Here is a 7,841-nt window from a genome sequence, read left to right on the forward strand (position 1 = left end):
GGACATTTTTTACCACTCTCAATACTGAGTAATACTCAACTTGACCATATACATAGATTTTTAATAAATGGTGGGCTTCCTTGGTAGCTCAGCTGGTAAATAATTCCTGCAATGTGGGATACCTGGATATGATCCCTGGGTTGTGAAGATCCCCTGGAGAAGGGATAGGCTACCCACTCCAGTATTCTGGCCTGAAGCATTCCATGAACTGTATACTCCATGGGATCGCAAAGAGTCGGACACAATTGAGTGACTTTCACTTAATAAATGGCAGTAATGATACTTTTAGTGATGTAACAGCACATCCTTTTCTTTAATTTAAATGTTATCACACAGCTAAGTATAAATAAATATAGACATTTTTGATGCAGAAATTCTTATACAATCTTGATTTAAGAAAAACATTCCTTATTAAGAGATATACATTACATCCTATAGTATAACATGGGTTATAAAGAGCATATACAAAAATCATGTGTATAACTTTCGCTACTCATGCTATTATCTGAAGCTTTGGATTCTCTGATTACATATTTCCAGTCTCAGGAATGATGCTGTAATCTTCATGTGATTTTGTTTTTATTTATTAAAAAATTTTAAACATTGTGATTTTATAAAGCATTTTGAGATAGTAAAAACTTAAAGAATCAAATTTGCCTTCCAAGATTTTTTAACCCATTAATTACTGGTGATATGCTGAGTGCATACAAACCATATTTTTAAAATGAAATATTTAGAGAAATATTAAAAGTAAATCCCAAGCTATATACTTTTTAAAAGGAATTTCCAAACTATTCTAACACAACTTTATAAATTAACTCTACTTCAATTTTTAAAAGGTTGAAAAAATAAAGAAAATCATCAGTAAATCCCAAGTAGCTTAATTAAGCATTTCCTTAATGTATTTCTTTTTCACTCTTCCTAAAAGAACTTGGTAGATCCTTAGGATACTATTCCTAGTGCATAACTTAGTAAGGACTTAGGATATAATTATTTCATTTACCTTCTATCTATATTTGTAAAGATTTTTCAATAATTTTGCATTCTTGTTTTCATTCTTGAACATATTTTACCTTATACTAACTTCAAGCATTATCTTCCTCTATTGCAATTGCAGAAGGAAAGCAATAAGAGAAAGTTAAATGTCAATCATTTTCAGGATGAAAAATGTTTTAAAATGAGTGTAAGATGTGTAGTATCTGACACTAGCATTTCCAAAGGAAAGTGTCATATAATTTAAGCCCATAAAGGATGAAGAAGTTCGCTTAAGGCACTTAAGTTTACACTATGGCATAAAACTACAAGATTTTACAAGATTTTTTCATGATTACATGTTGAAAAATTCTAAAATAGTAACAAAGAAAGCAATAAAAAGTTATCATTCTTGAACAAGAATATAGCTAATTAGTGGGGAAAAACAAAATAAAACTGTATTTAATGAGAATTATTCATCTCTACATGGACAGAAGCAAAAACTAAATCAACCAATATTTCAAAATTTTATTAAGAATAATAGGAGGAAATTCCCTGGTTGACCAGTGGTTAGAACTCTGCACTTCCACTGCAGGGAGACAATGTTCAATTCCTGGTCTGGGAATTAAGATCCCGTAAGTCATGTGGCATGGTCAAAAAAAAAAAAAAAAAAAAGCACAACTAGAATAGGAAAAATAAATAAATAAATAAAAAGCAGACTAGGAAAAAAAAAATACTTCTCAAATAAGTACTTCACAAAAATTTATTTCATATGTATTGAAAAATAACAAGAAGAGGATAAATAATTGACAGGCATTTTAACCTTTTTCTCTTAAAGGATACATACCAGAATCAAGTATAGTGCTTGTTGCTGCAGTTGCTATTGTTGCCATTGTCACATGCTTTTGTCACATGCAAAGGTGACTTTGCATGATAAGTCACCTCAGTTATGTCTGGCTCTTTGTGACCCTTTGGGCCATAGTCCGACAGGTCCCTCTGTCCATGGGGTTCTCCAGGCAAGAATGCTGGAGTGGGTTACCATGCCCTCCCTCAGGGAATCTTCCCCACCCAGGGTTTGAACCTGGGTCTCCCAAATTGCAGGCAGGTTCTTTATCATCTGAGTCACTAGGGAAGCCTGAAACTTTCATTAACACAAGCCATGACAAACTTAGGCAACATAATTAAAAAGCAGAGACATTAATTTTCCAACAAAGGTCCATAGAGTCAAAGTTGTGATTTTTACAGTAGTCGTGTATGGATGTGAGAGTTGTACCATAAAGAAGGCTGAGCACTGAAGAACTGATTTTTTTGAACTGTGGTGTTGGAGAAGACTCTTGAGAGTCCCTTGGATTGCAAGGAGATCAAACTGGTCAATCCTAAAAGAAATCAATGCTGAATATTCATTGGAAGGATATTGAAGCTGACACTCCAATACTCTGGCCAACTGATGCGACGACAAGGCTCATTAGAAAAGACCTTGATGCTGGGAAAGTTTGTATGCAGGAGGAGAAGGGGAACGACAGAGGACAAGATGACTGAATGGCATCACTGACTCAACGGACATGACTTTGAGCAAGCTCCAGGTGATGGTGAAGGACAGGGAAGTTTGGCGTGCTGTAGTCCATGAGTTGGACACAACTGAGTGACTAACCAACAACAACTAAATAGATAACCAATGGAATTTTCTGTATGCCTCAGGGATTTCAAACTGGGGCTCTGTAACAACCTAGTGGGGTGGGATGGGGAGGAAGGTGAAGGGAGGTTCAAGTAGGTGGGGGCATATGTGTACCTATGACTGACTCATGTTGATGTTTGGCAGAAACCAACACAATTCTATAAAGCTGAAAAATTAGACAATAAAAAAAGAAGTTTAGAAAAAAAATAGCAATAGAGACCTATTCAAACCTTTGAGAAGAAAGAAAAGGATAAAAACTAAAATCTATAGAATTTTGTGTGTCCATCGATCTAGTTTTAGGTGGTTTACATATATTCCCTCCATGTTGCCTTATTACTACTGTTAAAAATAATAAGATAATAATAATAAAAGAGAAATTTGGAATAACCCAGGTTGAAAAGTTATTCTAGGTTATGTTACTGATAGTTTTAATTTCCCCTTTATTTTCAAAGAATATTAATTGTACTATTACCTCACAAGGTTTAACTTATTTTATCAATATTGCTACAACCAGTAAAATGTTCCTATTCTTCAACAATCAAATCTTTATTTGATCTTTCTAATTTTATTCCATTTATTTCTTCTATCGTCATCACTTCATCTATGCTGCCAGGTTTCCATTACTTAAAGCCTGAAAATATACAGATGTTGTCAGCAAGGAGAAAGTCCTGTTTTTCAGCAGAAAAAGCTGAGGAGCACTCCTTTTTGTTCTCTCCTCTCTATCCACAACTTACAATAAAAGTAAACAATCATTACTTATGGTTCTTTTTTGTTTTCTAGACTTCTCTGATTCCAATAAACAGTTGATCTTTAAACTTCATTTGCTATCTCCAAACTCTTTTTGTTAACTTGATCTCCTATGTACTTTTAGTTCTCATATACACAAAGTTGTCCTTAGTGAACATTTTGTAATAATAGCACACACTGAGAACCACTCTACTCGGAATTTATTATATTTGAGCATAATAATATCTAACATAGCTGCTAGTTCCTTCTGTCCCTGTGTCCCTCTCTACTCTCTTCTCTCTACGTTTCCTTCATTCCTCCCTTCTTTCCTCCTTCTCTTCCTCTTTTCTCTCCTCTCTTTCTTACTCCCTCTCCTCTGCTCTTATTTCCTTTCTCTTTGATATAAATATCTTTTAAAATATGCTGGAATGATATTTAGCTTTTATTCAGGAAACATCTCCTTTCTCTCCTGTTTTACATTAAAGGAATATATAAAGGAGAATAGAAAGAAATGGTCTGATGACTCAATCTACTTTCCATATCTGAAGAATCAGGGCTGTAGGGTTAAAATGGAATTTATTTTTGCCTCTTATCCCATTAAAACACTGATAAATACCCTAATGTGAAACAGATTAAAATATTTATAGAATTTTCTTTGGTTTGTTAAAAAAGAAGGGATTTGCATGTCCTTCCAAGTATTTTAGAAGGTAAAGAATATCAAAACAAGAAAGAAAGCACTTGTGTACTAAGCACATATTTTATAAAATTCTGCCACTGCTTCCCAATCCTATAGTAAACATGGATTTATATCCTGAGATTGTTTTTATGATTAAGGTACACTTTGAAAGCCATATCATTCTGTAAACATCTGGACATATTTGCATTGGTGGCAATAAATTTGTGTTTGTGCCTGTGAAATGAGTACTAAAGAAAGCAATCATTTTTAAAATTTCTTTTTTGTAGTAGATTGCTATAAACAAAAGTATCAATCTTAGCCTTCACTTTTACATGTTATATGGAAAGTTATTAAAATATATATCAAAGAATTGAAAAGTTTCTTTTGAACTTTTGAAGGAAAAAAATTGTACTGTCTGTGACTGAAAAAGCTTCTTTAAAAACATTTAATGGGCGTTTTTCATTTTTGCTGTTGATGGACCACAGGTTTATGAATCTTCATTAAAAACTTGTAGAAAACATTAAACGTTCTGTTTTCTTGGACTGTAAATCAAAGTAATTTGGCCCATTTTGATTCATTTGTATTACAACTGTCTTTAAATAATCTTTACAGTTATGAAATAAAGTTTTTCCCTACCTTACAAGTAAGACCAAGTCTCATTTATTTTTACTGACAATAATAAGACAGTTAAAAACTCAGCTGTACATTGTAAGTTTCCTTGACCTGGATTTTGCCTATATGTATCTCTCATCTTGTCCTTCATAATAATTTAAACATTCATCTTGATAAATTATTTCTAGATCCTAAAGCACTACTTTTATGCTATACACATTTGAGTTTTGAAAATGTTCTGTCTTCTATATGGGTTAGTCAGTTCCCCAATGTTTGTGTGGAATATTAGTAGTTCTTATTCTAATACACCCTTTGATTTCACACTGTGTCTGAGTCTTTTCACAATCTATTTAAATAAACATCCATTGTCATTTTACTTTGTAGTTATTTTATACTATTATAAGATAGTCTACCCTATGATTTATAATCATACATTTAAAATTATTATGCGTAAATAATACAGTATTTTCCCTTGCACTATTTGATAACAGGAGAGTATATTTTTTTCTAAATTCACAATTTCTAGAATAAGGTCATTCAAATACTAGATGTTCAATATATGTGTGTAAAAATGTACTTAATTTGTTAAAATGCAGAAAATTCTGCTTTGAAACAAGAGGTATGTAAAAGTGAATAATATTTTAGGTCATTTCTGGATTCTCATTGAACTAACCATCATGGTAGGATGTTCACATATTTTTGAATCACTAAGGAAAATTCTCCCATGTACTCACACATAATAATTTTCATGTCCTTCTATTTGTGGGAGTTTCCTCCTACTCATCTGATGGTGCTGTAGCTCTTCTCTTTTTCCTAATGTCTCTTTCTTGGGTTCCCTTTAATATGCCATGGTCAAAACATTTTCCTGACATTTCAGTGCAGACAGAGTCCTTTCTTTACGCTTCTCCTGTCAATTATCTTTGCAGAAAAAAAAAATAGATTTGTTTTGAATTGGCTTCATATTAAATTGCCTTACTTTAAGAATTGCAGATTTCTACATAAAATTTCTATCAAACGTCTGACAGAAGCCAAGTATGTAAAGATCCCAATAACCCTTCCCAGCTAGCTAAGTATATACAGAGAGAATAGAACACGGGCATTCTTTGTTTTTTCTCGAGGAGAGGCTTTGCATCTTTTCCATTTCCTTTCTTGTAGATAACTTTACAGTTCAAGAGATGAATAATTAGTCATGTGCTTTCTTTTTATTTATACACAACCATAAGGAAAGTGAAGTCGCTCAGTCATGTCCAACTCTTTGCGACCACATGGACTATAACCTCCCAGGTTCCTCCGTCGATCATCGATGGGATTTTCCAGCCAAGAATCCTGGAGTGGGATGCCGTTTCCTTCTCCGGGAATCCTCCCAACCCTGAGATTGAACCCGGGTCTCCCGCACTGTAGGCAGACGCTTTACTGTCTGAGCCAAAACCATAGGTGAAGCTATTTCCTTAGCAGCGTTCCTTGAGGAAATTATGTTTGCTGAAATTGTGAGACAACTGTTTCCAAGTTTGTGGGCCTCAAGGCGAGTGGTTCCAAACAAGGACGAAGTAGTAAACTTCATGTGTTTTGAAGGGTTAAAAAAAACACTCTTCCCAATCCAATGCCTTCCATCCCCTGAGTGCTGGAATGTTAAAAAAGAAATACTCAAAATCAACATCAATTTATACATAAAACAAATTAGACAGGAATATTGAATTTCATGTCTTCTCTTTTGTTTACTTGTAATGTATCCCTGCTGGTGTAGATGTTTCACTATAAATTCCGTTAATAATTCTGATGCTTAAAAGAACAATTCCATGGCATGTCATGTTATGGTAATATTACTTATTCCTCTCCTTACTCATCAAACTCCTTCAGTGTTTCAAGGTAACTGAATAATGAAATAGCTTTTCTCCTGCCTTCAAAGACACTTGAAATTTTTGAATTAAATCATACATTTATCTCAAGCTTTTTGAATAAATTCAAAGAGGAGGAAAGTCATTTCTTATGCCTATATTGATGTAGTAGTAATTGTACTATTATGAAATTGTATGGTATTGCTTCTTAGAGTCTATTCCATCACACAGGTCATAAGTCTAGTGTCTGGCTACTTCTATTACCCTAAAGCAAGATCACTATTTATATACACAATGTGTCAGTGAGGAATTTTCAATTTCATCATCAGGCTAATTAGATTACATAATTAGGATAGTTATTTTACTTGAATTCATTTTGCTCTACCAAAAATGGCAGTACATAAATTTACTTGGGCACTTAATAGATGTCCATATAAATTTGTTTAACAATATGACTTTCCGAATTATATTTGGGTAATTTCTTTTTTTTTTTCCTATTTTAAACTAAATATATAGTAATGTCAGTCCCTGATTTTACAACTTTCAAAATCAAAAGAACATATTTCTGTGGCATAATGGAAAAGTATAAACATGAACACTTAGATGATAAATATTCAATATAGTTTCCACTTTATATTTTAACTTTTATAAAAAAAATAGGAAAGGTATTTGTTGGTGTAACTTTTATAAAAAAAATCATAAAAATAGTTGTTTTGATGGTTTAGCTTGATACTTTGATAATTAGGTCTAAATATCACCTACATCAAGTCCTGCCATTTTACATAGAGCACAAGTCATCCCCTTGAATAAAGATGATCTTGGGACTTTCCTGGTGTTCCAGTTGTTAAGATTCAGGGGACATGGGTTTGATCCCTGGTCTGGGAAGATCCCATATGCTGTCGAGCAACTAAGCTCATTAACCGCAGCTACTGAGTCCATGCTCTAGAGCCTGCGAGCTGCAACTACTGAGCCCCACACACAATTACTGAAGCCCATTTGCTCTAAGGCCTGAACTCCAAAACAAGAGGAGCACCACAAGGAGAAGCCCACACACACAAACTACAGAAAGACATTACGCAGCATCAAAGACCCAACACAACCAAAAATAAATAAGTATACTTAAAAAACAAAACAAAACATTGATCTTGTACTTCTTTTGCTAGAGATGTATCAATGGCTACCATTCGCATTTTGAGTAGAGTGTAAAGTATTCTCTGTGGCCTAAAAGTTTCTGCATGATCCACCCCCTGCCGCACTGACAGACTCTCCCCTTGACTGAATTTCAGTTTTGTTCTTCTGAGGTCTCTTGTGTACTACACCTGGTCTCTGAATACCTTCTCTCCAT

Source organism: Muntiacus reevesi, chromosome 11, assembly GCF_963930625.1.
Source record: "Muntiacus reevesi chromosome 11, mMunRee1.1, whole genome shotgun sequence".
In the NCBI taxonomy this organism is placed as follows: domain Eukaryota; kingdom Metazoa; phylum Chordata; class Mammalia; order Artiodactyla; family Cervidae; genus Muntiacus; species Muntiacus reevesi.